Source organism: Hipposideros armiger, unplaced genomic scaffold (assembly GCF_001890085.2).
Source record: "Hipposideros armiger isolate ML-2016 unplaced genomic scaffold, ASM189008v1 scaffold_403, whole genome shotgun sequence".
Lineage (NCBI taxonomy): Eukaryota > Metazoa > Chordata > Mammalia > Chiroptera > Hipposideridae > Hipposideros > Hipposideros armiger.
In genome coordinates, this window is record NW_017731753.1 from 907,735 (window position 1) to 921,943 (window position 14,209).

Genomic DNA, 14,209 nt, shown 5'->3' on the forward strand with positions numbered 1-14,209 from the left:
TTACTTTTATTTCTAGACATGAAATAATTAATTTAGAGGTTTATCATAAAAATACAGATTGCTGCAGGACTAGAAATGGACTAGGTTAGAGAAACGTTGGGAGTGTCAGTAGAAAGGACAGAACCACATAATCTCCATCTGGATATTTGGATGAGTCTATAGGGATCCAAATTAGTGAGGAGTGGAGGGGGAACATTTCACTTCCATTACTCCCATCGTTACATGCTCCTGGGTTTACACACAAACATATGAATATTAAAGACCAAAATAGAGTTTTGCTTTGCAAAACACTGTGATACCAATGAACTTTCTTTACTTGTTCATATTGGGGGAGGTGAGGGGCGGGCAGAAAGGTCATCCTTATGTAGCCGCCTGGCATTTGGTTTTTTTTCCACACTCCTGTTTCGCTGACCTGTTTATCCTTCCCTTTCTCCCTTTTCCTTGCTCCTTTTTTCATGCAAATGAAGGCATCTCTGACTGGTGGATTTCTAGTAAAACTATTTTAGTTTTGAAATGGCAGCCACTTAAATTCACTGTTGTTTGATGTGGAATGGTTCTCACTGGTGATTTCACTGTATTTTTTTTCTATGACCCAAATCCTCCCCATTGTTAAGGCTATTTAACATACAACCTGGAGAGTCTAATGCAGCATTTTGGTTATTATAAACCACCAATGAATCTTTTCCCCACTATCTCACTGAAAAAGCTTCCAGGCTCAAAATTTGCAGATAGTGAGGCTAAGGCCAGTGTCTTTAACAACATAGGTTTTTATTTTTTCCTAAATAGAAAGATATAAGGTGTGACTGCACTATACAAAGACTGATTTCCTGTGGACCTCACAGCCTTCATCTCAATGAGTCATTCTGTCATCTTCTGCATATTTCAGAAAGAGAACACAAAGTAATACTCTACTGAAACTACCGATAGGAACATTGTTTTAAAATACTAAAGCTTTGAAATCTAATAATTAATCATGTCATTGTTAAAATGTTCATAGACTTACAGATTCATAGAGATAGAATAGATTTCAAAGGCTTGTCTTCCTTTTGTAGATGTGGACATTGAGGCCCAGAGTTATTTGTCCCAAGTCAGGACTCCAAGGCCCCAGTCCAACAGTCTGTCGTCTACACTGCAGTTCTTCCCTTGAATCAATTTTTCTGGCAATGAGAGCAATGAGCCAGTTCATTCTTTCTGAATTCGAAATATTACTCAGTTTCAGAAAAAAAAAATAGATGATTTAAGTACATCACAATAAAAGGGAGGAAGAAAGGAGGAAGAAAGGAAAGGAAAGAAAGGAGGAAGAAAGAGAAGGAGAGAAAAATAAATTAAAACAACAAAGAAAGAACAAAAGGAAAGTAGGAAGGAAGGGTGAGATGGAGGGGTGTGTGGAGGGAGGAAAGAACAAGTCCAGTGGAGACAATCTAGCTAGAAGGCATAAGGGGACTTCTTGAAGCTGGATTTGTATAAAAGTCCTTTAGAGATTTTTACATTGATTTCTTTACTTTTGTGGTTTAGATTTCATGAAGTGGAGTAGCTTAAGCCTCACAGGCTACACTTTCAACTAAGCATTTTTTATGTTTGTTGTAAATGTTACCAAAACAAAGTCCACATGCCTGATGCTTTGAAAGGCCAAACCTCAAAACACCAGATTTTGGAGTAAAGAAAGGTTTATTGATCAAAAAGATGCCAGCTGAGATGGGAGACCTAGTGGTGCCTCAAATACAGAGTTCAGGCTACTTTTATGACAAGGGAAGGGAAATGGGCGGGGCAAGAGGTGATTGAGGACCACAGACATCTGGGCGCCAGCAAGCGTCCCAGGACGATTGGGAAACTTCTTTGTTCTTAGTCTGTTGACTCCAGTTGATGTGAGTCTGGTCAAGAGGTTCCTGCAAGTTTTTGATAAACAATCATTATTTTTGTACATACTTCTCTCATCTACTCGGGAGAGGCACCTTCGTTAAGGGGGTGTTTTTGTAAAACTCAAGCCACAAGCAGAATTCCTCTAATGATTAGCATGTCTACATGCAAGACTAGGCAGAAACAATTAACCTGAAGGCCATGGGAACAAAGCAGGCTTGAACAAGGTGGAGTCAGAGAGGTTGAGCATTTCACGAGGTTACATAAATTCACATAGATAACAAACCTCAAAGAAATTTTCATTTTAAAACAAGAACCACAACCACAAAGTTATGCACATGCACTTGATTTTAGGGTTTCCAAGAGGAGCCTACAAACTCATTCATTTATGCCACAAATTTTAATAAGTGCCCACTATGTGCTAAGAACTGTTCAAAGTACTAAGAATACAGGAGTATATAAGAACAAGATTCCTGTCCTCATGGAGTTTATTTTAGTGGGAAAAAAACAGATAGTAAATAAGTGAAACATAAACAAACAAGATAATTCTAGATAAAAAATAAGTGCCTTAATGACAATAATATAGGAATACTGTGTATATATACAGGAGAAAGTTATTTTTTTAGCTATGCCAATTACAAGAAATAGCTAACCACAGAAAAATCAAGGTCTTTTGAGATATAATTGTCAAATAACATTGTGTAAGTTTAAGGTATACAATGTGATGATTTGATATATGTGTGTATTGTAAAATGATTGCCAGGATGAAGATAGCTAACAACCAAGTTGAAGGGCATTCCACATTGAGACTCTTGTAAGAGCAGAAGCCTTGTGCTTTAGAACACATATGCTTGGGTGGATCTCTGTTCGTATTTCATTAATGGTCCTGCCAAACTTGCTCTTGTCTAGTTCAAGTCTCCTCCCCAGGCTTCCAGAGGAGGGAATTGTACTAGCCCTATACACAACAAGTATGTATATATTGTAAATTGCCATTTACTACAAGACAAAATACATTATCTAAACGGCTGGCACCAGAGACCCTCTCAGAAATGTAACTGTCTATGAGAATCCAGTCAGAGTCAAGTAAATCCATAAGGACCTAGGCTTGACTGGACCCCAAGCATCAAAAGATGAGCACTAAATTGTGCCATGTAAGTAGAAACATTTATTTTGCTCCAGATATGTAGAGATGATTCAAAACTGAGCCCTAATGATCAATAGACTTGTAGTGTGAGCAAGAAATAACTGTTTATTGTTTTCAGCTAGTGAGGTTTGGGGGGGAAAGGGAGGGTTCTTGTTACCACAGTATAATAAAGCCTATCCTAATTGATATAAAGACATAAGGGAGTAGAAGAGAAAGGAAAAAAAAGAAAAAAGAACCCAATCAAGATGGGGAGAAGCACAGAACCAGCAGAGTAAAAGGCCACCTGAGCTCTCCTGTTCAGGGCATTTTCAGGTGGTTTATTATTCCACTGGAAGTTGATCGTGTTGCTGCAATATATATTCATCTTCCTACTCTCCCAACTCTTCGCACCAAATCTTCTGTGAAGCCTATTACAAAAACAAGATTTGCTGTGAGTTGCTCCTTCTGCGGAAATCAAGTAGGACTCAGATCCCATTTGGGAGGGATACAATATGGGGCACAGTGTAGAAAACAGAAACCCACAGATGGAGATGCATACAGGTTCCCTGGAAAGGCAGTAGACTAGTTGTGGGATTTCACCTTTCCATTTATATAGAATTGTGGGTTTGGGTCAAACTTCCCTACCCGCAAGGGGATACCAGCTTCTAGGTAGATTACATGTAGATGGATGCACAACGCTGGTGGGGAGGCAGTGGTGAAGCGAATGTAGAGAGTGCAGATGCGCATCTGTGCTCCCTGATATATCCATCTTCTGACTGACAGTAGTGCCTGAATGAATGGGGGCCATACGGGTTCCACAGCACTTTGTGCTCCCATACAATTTAGCTCTTACCTCTCTTACAGCACTTGACATATATGGCTTTATAATTACTTAGAGGCAGGTCTTTTTTCCCCACTTGACTGGCTCCTCCGTGAAGCTGATAACCCCATTATATTCATTTGTGTGTCTCCCATACCTAGCATAGTAGTATCTGACACCCAGCAGATGATCAAAAATGTTACTTGAGTTAGTTAAACTCTGATATGTATAGCCTTGTTTAAATAGAGGCAGCTGACTCTCAAGAACCACCAAAACAAAGTCTCAAAAGTATTTCTTTTAGGGGTAGAAGCATAGTAGCTGTTGGTTTTGTCTCCTAATTATTCCCAGCTATCCATTTGCTGGGCTACTGCTGATTCCTCCCCAGTGGTTGCGGGGAATCATGAGCCTAGTTCTGCCCAATGAGGTGTAAACAAAAGGGGGAAGTATCACTTCAAGGCCAGAACGTTTAATTGCTGGTGTGAAATACTCCATGACTTTATTTTCTTTCTGCCAGAGCACACAGCACTGTCTCAAATAGTGGCTGCTCCACTTAACATCTGGGGTTAAAAATGATGTAAGAGAAAGCACTGGCTATTCTACAATAGACATGAGACATAGGCGAGAATCAAACTTGGTTGTTTTAAGCTACTGAGATATGGGGGTTGTGTGTCACCAGTGTATAACTTAATTTAACTGATGAAAAAAAATGGACAAAATTGAGGCCTTCTTTTCCCTACCCTGGTCACCAAATCATTTTTAGCATGACCAGTAATAACTGGTCACCAAATCATTTTAACATAGTAATAACTGTTGGAAGAAGGAATAAGCACAAACGATTTAAGAAGGAAACACTGAAAGTGAAAAGCCGGTACCTTGGGAACAGGACTGGGTAGCCCGTACTCAGGGAACAGAAGGAAAGGTGATGTGCTGAACCTGTGTAGGTGTGCAGGCCATCTGGTCACATGCTTGCGTGTGTTAAGAAGCTGCACAGTTAAGAAGAATGCAGCCCATCAGAAGAAATCCTGTATAAATGGTGTGTTCATTTTTGGCTGGAAAGAGGTAACAATAGTAGTTACAACTATAAGCACAAAAGCAACGATGCTTCAAAAAGAAAGGTAATGAGGCAGAATAAAGATTAATTAATAGACTGAAAGGGTTTTTTCCCCCAGTGCCGTGGATATCTGGTATCTAACAAGACTGCATGATAAAACTCTCTGCAGATTCCAGTAAGACTTTATTTCTATGTGTGTGGTCATTTATTTCTCCTGTAACATTTACATAAAGTTCTGAGTACATTTGGAATGCTTGAATTTGACTGTCATTTTCTGGGGCCTAAATTATTAAATTTTAACTGAAGAGCATCTCAAGATCTGATGTCTTCAAATTTGCATTTGCAAAATTTCCACTGCTTGACACACAGCTGCTGTTAAAATGGACTTTGTGCAGAGGCACATCAGTAAGTTCTTACACTATCTTTTGGAGCTGTATGTTTATTTTTAGAAAGGCTTAATTCTTTTGATTGTTTTTCAAAACTTTAGAAAATACAGGGGAAAAAATATAAAGAAGAAAATAAAAGCACTCAACCTCATATTCAGAAGAAACTAAGGCAGCCACTTTGATGCAAATTTATCCAACTTTTCTCCAGGCATGCATACACATTTTAATATGATTATTTAGGTCCCTGAATTTTTCTTTACACAGCATTTAATCATGAGCACTATTCTAGAAGATTAAAAATATCTTTTAAAGTGTACACAATTAATTATTTCCCTATTTTTTGTAGGTCAAGAGCTCTCTTTTTTTATGCTTATAAATAACACTAGGATGAACAGAAATACTTTCCACATCACTGATTATTTCCTAGAAGAACTACTGAAACAAAGGATGAATGTTTTAGGATTCTTAAAATAACAAGACCAACCAGTTGCCATAATGTTGTGGACAGAAAAGGGGCCATATGTTAAACCTGACAAGCTCAGGAGACTGAAAATAACCACAGAGGTTGTAAGATAACATCTTTAATCCTCCCCCCCCCCACCAGGGCTGGAAACTGCAAAATTCCTCATTATTATGCTTGTCTCCTGATTACCGTCTCTATGTGCTGTAAAGAGTGAACTGTTAGTGATCCTGCACACACCTGTGTAGGAGGAGTACCTGTCTCTCCAATGTACTTTTATCCAATCCCAAAGATTCCCCGGCTTTGCTTTCTCCCACCCCCCTTAATCTATCACCAATGAATTTCATGTAACGTTTCTCCTTTGATTTTAAGTATAAAATAAACTGCAAAGTGCCATTTTGCGGAGCATTTTCTCAATCCGTTGAGATTTTGCTTCCCGGCAATTGTCGACAGTTTGGCTCAAATAAACTCTTATAAGTTTTCTCTTAGGCTGGATATTATTCGTCAACAAAGTCAATTCTAATTTATACTCCCATATGTTTATAAGAGTGCCATTTCCCTACTCCTTGCCAGCATGAAGAATTATACCTTTTTATAATGTTTAACAATTGTTTAACAAAAAAATGGCACTACAGTGTTGCATTAATTTGCTTTAATTTTTTGACTAATAGTAAACAAGCATTTCTTCATGTATTTAAAAGTCATTTGCCTTTCTTATTTTTTTGTTTGAATTTCTATGCCCATTTTATTTTTTGTTTAGAGTATCAGTAATGTTGCTATTGATTTTTAAGTTTCCTTTACACATTTTTAGGCTATTACTCTTTGGATATAAAATATTTCCTTCCAAGATTAGCTTTAGATTCAAGATATTTGGGGTCAATAAAATGAGATACTGTATGCGAAAGTTGCTTTTAAGTATGAAATACTTTAGAATTGTTTCATTGATTTTTTTTTTAGTTTTTCCAATTTTACATTTGTACAATTCCTATCTCTGTTTTGATACTATTGAATAATACCTCCTAACACTGAGCACTTGGTTGGCATACTCAGATGTATACATAATTCCACATAGAGGTAATTTTTAGAGTTCCTTAGCACTACTATTATAGTGTGGTGCTTACAAACACAACTGAAGAGCCAAACTCCCTGGTGTTAATCCCAGTTCTGTGCCCTATTAGCTGTGTGAACGTGAGCAAGTTATTTAACCTCTCTAAGCCTCACTTACCTCATTTGCAAAATCTCAGAAAAATTTGTGAAACAAGGAAGTAGCAGACCTCACAATATTGCTTCAAGGATTAAACAAGATAACGGGGTAACTAGTTAACCTAGATAGCTAATTTAACTAATCTGGAAAACTAAGGCCAGGCATCTAGCAAACCTAACTAAGTGCTAGCTCTTGATATGACATTTACATGTTCATTGAAAGGAGATAATCCTTTTGATCTAGTTTATTTTTTAGGCATTTAGAGTGAACTATTTCTCTGCCTCTAATAACAATAGTTAACATTTTGTGGAGCACTTTGCAAAACTTATTGATAGTTCAGCAATTAGTTATTAAATACCTGAGCTCCAGGCAATATTCTAAGCACCTCAGCTGTGAACAAAATCAATAAGGTCCCCCAGACAGGGAGTTTTCATTCTAGAGAGCAAAGATAAAAAGAAAAAAAAATGCAAGTAAATAAACAAGTTAATTTCAGAGGGAAATACATGATATAAGGCAAATAAGGCAGGAGAATGAACTGGAAGATGATTATTGGGATAACTCTATTAGGTACTCAGGGCAAGCCAGGGTGAGGAAGAGGCAATATACTAAACACTTAAGGACAATCCTATGACACGGCCATCACTTGTATAAACCGAATGATTAAGTTACTGAAACCAAATTGTCGCTTTAATAAAATACACATGCATTTCTCTGCAAAGGTAACACTTTTTCATAATAGAAAATACAGCTAAGGATGAAAAGAAAAGAAAAACCATCTGTGATCCTATGGTCAACAATTTGTGTGTGTATTTTCTGTCCTCTTTTTCTGCATACATCTATACAATATATTTAACAATGGGAATATGAATATTTGTAACTTGTTTTTTCCATGAAACAATATTTTTCCATGTCACTGAGTCTTCTAAAATATCTTTAATAACTATATAATCTCATATTATGGAACCATAATGGTATCTTTAGTTTCTTACCAATGGATATTTATATCATTCTAATTTTTCATTATTATAAACAATGCTATGATAAATCAAATAATAATAAGAAAGTACTAGTTAATATTTATTTAAGTGCTTATATACAGCATGCATTGCACTAAGCAATTATAACTCTTAAATAGTTTAATGTGTACAACAGTTCTATGAAATGAGTACAGTGGTAATCCAACCTTTAGAAAACTCGGACAAAAAGAAGTTCAATCATTTGCTCAAGGTCACACATCCAGTAAATTGCAGAGCTCGGATCTGAATTTGGACACTCCTGTTCCAGCCTGAGCAAACAATCATTGCACTCTATTTCCACCCTGGCCAAATTTCCACAGATTTACAGATAGGTCTTAATCTTCATCAATATTATTTCTTTAGGATACATTTTTAGAAATGGAATTGCTCAAAACCCGACCCCAGACCAAATGCTTCTATAAAGGACCACAGCTCCTCTCATCCAAACCTAATGCCCACTCCATGGCGCCCTCTTGGAAGATCCAAAGCCCTGTTTCAGATTACACACCAGACTGCAGCCTGCAAAGAGAGACAGGGAACCAGCAATAGTGGAACAGGCAGCTCTGCCCCTGCCAGCCCCTCCCTCCTCTGGTTCTCTTCAGAGCCCTTGCCAAGTAAAGCTGAGCAAAAACAAAGAAGAAGCTCCCGAAACTGAGCCTGTATGCATTCATCCAGCCCATGGTCCCCTAAAGAATATCCTCTGCACATATCCCATAGTCTAAACACAGAACGAAGTGGAAAGGCAGAGAAAAGACATGAGTGGCTTTGAGCTCGGGAAGCGGAAGCTTTCCATAATGCCCAAGGGGCTGCTCCGACACTGCCATGCCTCTTTTGTACGCTCTTGTACCTCCTTTCCTCTCTACGTGGCCCTACAAGGCTATGGAGCAGATTAGGTAGCAAATGATTGGGACGCTCTCAGGGAACTAGAGGAGTCCCATGAATGCATCCTGCTAATTGAGACACACAAAGTGGACCCTTCTGGGTGCTTTGGGCTTGCACTAACCTGGAGTCATGACTCACTAGACACCATTTTATCTCACTCTTCAAAAAGTCTTTTTTTTTTCTTGAGAGGCTGTTCGATCAAAGAAATGAAATAATTCATCTCTGTTACTTTTCCCAGGCTTCAAAGATAACCTAGAATCATAGGTTTCTATTTTACCGAAGGAGGCTCCTGAGTATAGTAAACTTTTTGCTATCTCATCCGGTCAAATGATAGAGGTTTTATTGGGGAGTGGAGCAATCAATTGAGTTATTATATCTATCCTGTATAGTACATTATCACTCTTCAAAGAAATGGAATACAGAAAGATAAATATAAAAATAGATTAAAGGAAAGGTCATCTTTCTTTGTTAATTCAGAGGCTATTTCTGATCCTTAAGGAGCTTCAAGGTCATTATAACCTTGAATTATTGCACAAAAAAAACTACCTACTGTCAACCTTGGGTTTCAACAATCTGCTTATAAACTTTCTGGTTGGAAACCAGAGGTTACATCCGTAACAAATAGCATTTAGGAACCAAGGTCAGCCCATAAAAATATTTTTTTAATCCATAATGTAGTTGAAGAAAAGTACTAATAATACTAAAGACCCTCACTATCATTTTCCAAATTACTCTCATTTTCTATCAAGAAAATATGTTTAGAATCAATCAAGTGAGACACCAGAACTATGTCTACTGCATTCTGGCGGCAGATACGGGAACCTGCACTTAATGTCTTTGGCAGCAGAGCCAGGCTGGTAGAAGAGAGGGAGTCTCATGAGATTGAAACACTTGGGTCAGACAGAAAAGAGAAAGGGAACAGGAGCAGGGGTTATACTGAATGGACTTAAAGAGTCACAACTGCCAATGAAATGTAAGTTCTATGACGGCAGGTGGTTTTGTCTGTTTTGTTCACCACCATACTTCCAGAACCTAGAATGGTGCCTGGGATATAGTAGGTACTCAAAAAATAGTTTTGAATGAATGAAGGCAGTAGTGATAGAGATGGAGAGACACTGGCAAAAAAGCAGCTAGATGTAAGAAATAATATAAAAATCAGTCAGCTTGCACAACAATAGGGGACAAATGCTAATTAATAATCCTGTCACTAAAATGTCGAATGATAGAGAGGTACTGTAACAAGGTAGGCACACAAGGAAATTTAGTCATGATGGTCTAAGCTTCAAGTGAACCAAACAGATAATGTACACAATTTTCTAAACATCAGGGAATGAACTCAGGTATCAAAGATAATAAAGTCTGTATAACCCAATGGTCCCTCCATTGAAAAGATGAGAACCAGCAATTACAAGCCTGACTTACCTGTGCCCTTCTGGACAGATGAGGATGGAGATCAGTATCATGCCCCTGTAAGTAGAGCCCGGTAGAAAGATAAAATCAAAGGATCATATAAATGCAAGTTAAAATGCACTGGACAAATTAAGACAGTGTTACTTAAAACACAACAGAAACCACTCCCTCTAGGCATGTCAGAGCTAGAGATTTCTACTGAAGTAAAGAGAGCTTATTATACTCCTATTCACCGTGAAAGTCTGACCAAAGGGCCAAGTATCATATAGAGCAATGTGGTATTTTACAACCAATTTTAGACACAATCCACCTCTGTAATGCCTTATACAGCATCTAACTTCATGAGCCTAAGACTATGTTGTAAAAACTAACGACCTTGACAATATGTAATCGCAAAGACTTGGACTGCCACTAAAATTTCAACTACAGGAGGAAATGTATATCATGTTCTAAGTCTTCCTTAAAATGGCACCGTGGCCAATGAGCCATTGAACAAACCACAATAGCTCAATCTGTCCTCTCGTTTAAGCTAGAGAGGAGAGCTGGGCTCTGGCTCAGAGGAGTCTGGGGTCAAGCACGGATAGAGCATCACTTTTCCTCAGGTTGCAAGGTATGAGTCAAGGACGGTGACATCCGAAGAAGGTCCTTGGGAAAAAGAGAGCTTGACCAACAACCTGGCTGCACATGAGGAAATGGTGTCATCTGCAGAGACTCAGGGAAGAGGTGGTATAAATACGCGAAGCAACAGAAAATAGACCAAGGACTCAGAGAGAGCTCAAGATTTCTAATGAAAGGATGGGAGGCAGTGCCTCGAACAATTCTCTGGACCAAAAGGTAAGCTGCTTGTTTTTATAGAATGCTTTTAATCTGAGTTTAGGCATGGAGAGACATGTTAAAGTTGCCAAAGTTATTCCAAGCCAGGAAAGTAGTCACAATTTCCTATTTAGGAATGGTTAAGTAGGGGGGGGAGAAACCTGCAGGAAATTACATAGGGACTCGGATATTCCCCCAGCACACCAATACAGCTGAATTAGCCATTCATTAACTGATTCAATTTGGCATTTCTGAGATGCAATCCACTGTTTTTAATCATAATCTCTACATTTTAATGCAACACTTACCTTCCTCTTCTTAGTCTCCAAGAGTTTTCTAATTAGCAGATAAGCTGAATAATAATAATAAAAATCTTCTAGTAGGGAAAAATTATCTGCATGCTGTATTACTTCTTTCAAGAATGTTATTCTGGAAAACTACAATGCAGAATATGAAAATGCACTAATTTGATTTGTCATAGAAATGTTCTTTCTTTTAAGATCCAAGATAAATCAGCAAATGCTTTCAAAGCTGACATTTAATCCATGAATTCAAATCATTTCCAAGATGTATGATCCATTAGAAAGACAGTTTCAATTTCCCTTGCCCTTGTGAGAGTCTAATGCATAGCTGGCAGAAAATGCATTTACGTTGTACACACTCCATGATAACAATATCATTTATTGATAAGGCTTTCCAAGTTTCAAAAAATGATGTTCCTGGTTATGTTCATTTTGATTTGTTTATATGTACGTAGCAGATAGATGCCTCCCTCTGATAAAGTTTCCTAAAATGTAGCAGAGTAACAGATATCCATGTAACGAAGATCAGCTGCTACAGATTAGAAGAAATCTCCTGCAATAATAATCATAATCATAAACAGATGGGGATATCTAAGGGTAGACTAGATGTCCATAAATAGATATAGACTCAGATACAGATATAGATATAAATAGGATAAAGAATCAAGCCAGTCTAACTCACAAAAGGGTGTGATCAACCCAATTTCAATTTTCCTTTCCCCACCCCACCTTCTATTCTTCACCCTTTGTCCTAAGCAAGATTATTCTGACTGCCAAAAATATCAGTAAAATGTATTGGACTCTAAAGCAGAATTTTCCAAAGCACATTAACTCAGCCTTAAGATTCAGAGTATCAGTGAATGCAACACTCATGAGAGGAGATGCTTCTCTTCTCCAGTAATTTGAGTTTTCACCATATAATTACCAAATCGTACATATATCAATTCTATACCAGAAGAGAAGCTACATGAGTGTACAGGATAGTCCTACCTTTGAAGAGCTTAACGTCCTTAGATTATGAATGAATAGATTCTGTGTTAGTGGGCAAGTTAATGTATCTATGGTTAATTGAAGGAAGGGAAATGTTCTCTTTAGGAACAATTTGACTGGCAGCATCGGGAGTTATAGAGCTTGCCCAATTTCATACAGAAAAATCATGTAGTGCTAGAATGTCAACTTCTTCACTATATATATATATATATATATATATATATATATATATTATAAAAAGGAATTCCAAAGAGGAAAGTTATGTCCCCAAGGTCATAACCTAGCTGTTCTATCTGTGCCTGCCCTCACCTATGTTAATCAACAAAACAAGAATTAGATGTTTATTAGCTAATGACAGCTCATTAACTCTAACACCACCCAAGGGTGTCATGCAACAACTGGATTTGTTATCTGTTGTGACATAACAGACCACTCCAAACTTAGCAGCTTAGAACAAAGCATGTCTGTAGTTTTACTGTTTCTGAGGGTCACTAATCTACAAACAGCGTAGCTGGGTGATTCTAACTCAGAGTCTCTCATGAGGTTGCATCATCTAAGGCTTGATTAGGTCTAGAGAATCCTACCTCATTCACATGGCTGTTATAAGGATGCCTCAGTTCAGCATGTGGGTCTGTCTATAGAGGTGCTCATAGCACGGCTTTCTGCAGAGCAAGTTGTGATGAGAGAGACAGAGAAAGAGAGAGGGAGAGATCAATCGCAAGAAAGAAACTGTACTGTTTTATAATTCAATCTTGGAAGTGACATACCATCATTTCTACCATATGTTATTGGTCACACAGAGCCCTGGTACAATGAGATTATAAAAGGGTGTGACTACCAGGCAGGGATCATTAGGGGCCACGTTGGAAACTGACTACAACAAACTTCTCAAAACCCAGGGCACTTGCTCATACTTCAGAAGATGCAATAGTTTCAGCAAATCTTACTTTTCTGATCCACAGATGACCCAGAACTCTCCCTGAAGAACCCCTTCCACACTTCTAGAGATGCAGCCTGGCTGCCCCACAGCTGAAAGAATAAGAACAATATGAGCTCTGGGTGCTTTGTTCATTTGTTCACAAAATAAAAAAATAAAAAGAAGTTTGGGTAACTCCCATATGCCAGGAACTGTCCTGGGGGCTGAGAATATGATGGTAAAGAAGGTATAGTTTCTGCCTTAAAACTATTTGACAATAAAGAGATAGAGACAATAACTGGAAGAGCACAGAAAGAGGCAGAAGAGGAGGAAGAAGATAAAAGAAACAGTAGGGAGAGGGAGAAAGATGTGAGGACGGCAGAGAAAGGGAGATGGGTGCACACAGAAACCAGCATTGATGGGAAACAAATGCAATCATAGAGGTTTTTTGCTTTTGATGCCCTGCATTAAAATTCAGATATTGAAGTTTCAGAGGAAAAAAATGGGAAGGTTTTTGCTTAACATATACATCCCTATGTTCAATGTACAGCACATTGACTAAATTTAGAAATTTTGCCTAAATGTATGCTTCCTTAGCATGCAAGAAACTCACACCTCAAAACAGAGGTTCTCAAGTCTTTGAGGAAAGAAGTTGATAAAAGCATTGGACCCTCTTTTCATAAAGAGAATGAGGATGTGTGCACATGCACACAAACACACGCACATATTTTTGGAGTCCATGGGCCTCAAGTTAAGAATGCTTGATCTTAAAATGATTATAAAATAACATTGTAAATAGTTTTCCATGTTAGCTGTCATTGTCAATATTCAGGATAGACTCTAGAACAAGCTTTGATGAATCCTCATGATGACAATGTTTAGCCAGAAATAGGAAGAATGTTAGGGCATTTTGCTCTTTGAGAGGTTTTGCTAAGATAACAGGTTCCAGCCTGAAAGCAAGAGCTTGCCCCTTTACCTT

General features: G+C 38.0%; 1 long non-coding RNA gene across 2 annotated transcripts in view; it reads right to left on the reverse strand.

Moving 5' to 3' along the window:
* Nucleotides 1–1,665: 1,665 nt before the first annotated feature.
* Nucleotides 1,666–14,209, reverse strand: part of LOC109393988 (uncharacterized) — a 43,367-nt gene continuing 30,823 nt past the window's right edge. The window contains exons 2-6 of one of the 2 annotated variants that reach the window (XR_002126366.1): nucleotides 10,222–10,266; nucleotides 7,260–7,336; nucleotides 4,673–4,849; nucleotides 3,285–3,408; nucleotides 1,666–1,886 (exon numbers count right to left, since the gene is read on the reverse strand). This is a non-coding gene — a long non-coding RNA (uncharacterized LOC109393988). The remainder of the gene's footprint in view (nucleotides 1,887–3,284; nucleotides 3,409–4,672; nucleotides 4,850–7,259; nucleotides 7,337–10,221; nucleotides 10,267–14,209) is intronic. The other variant, XR_002126365.1, reaches the window with a different exon arrangement.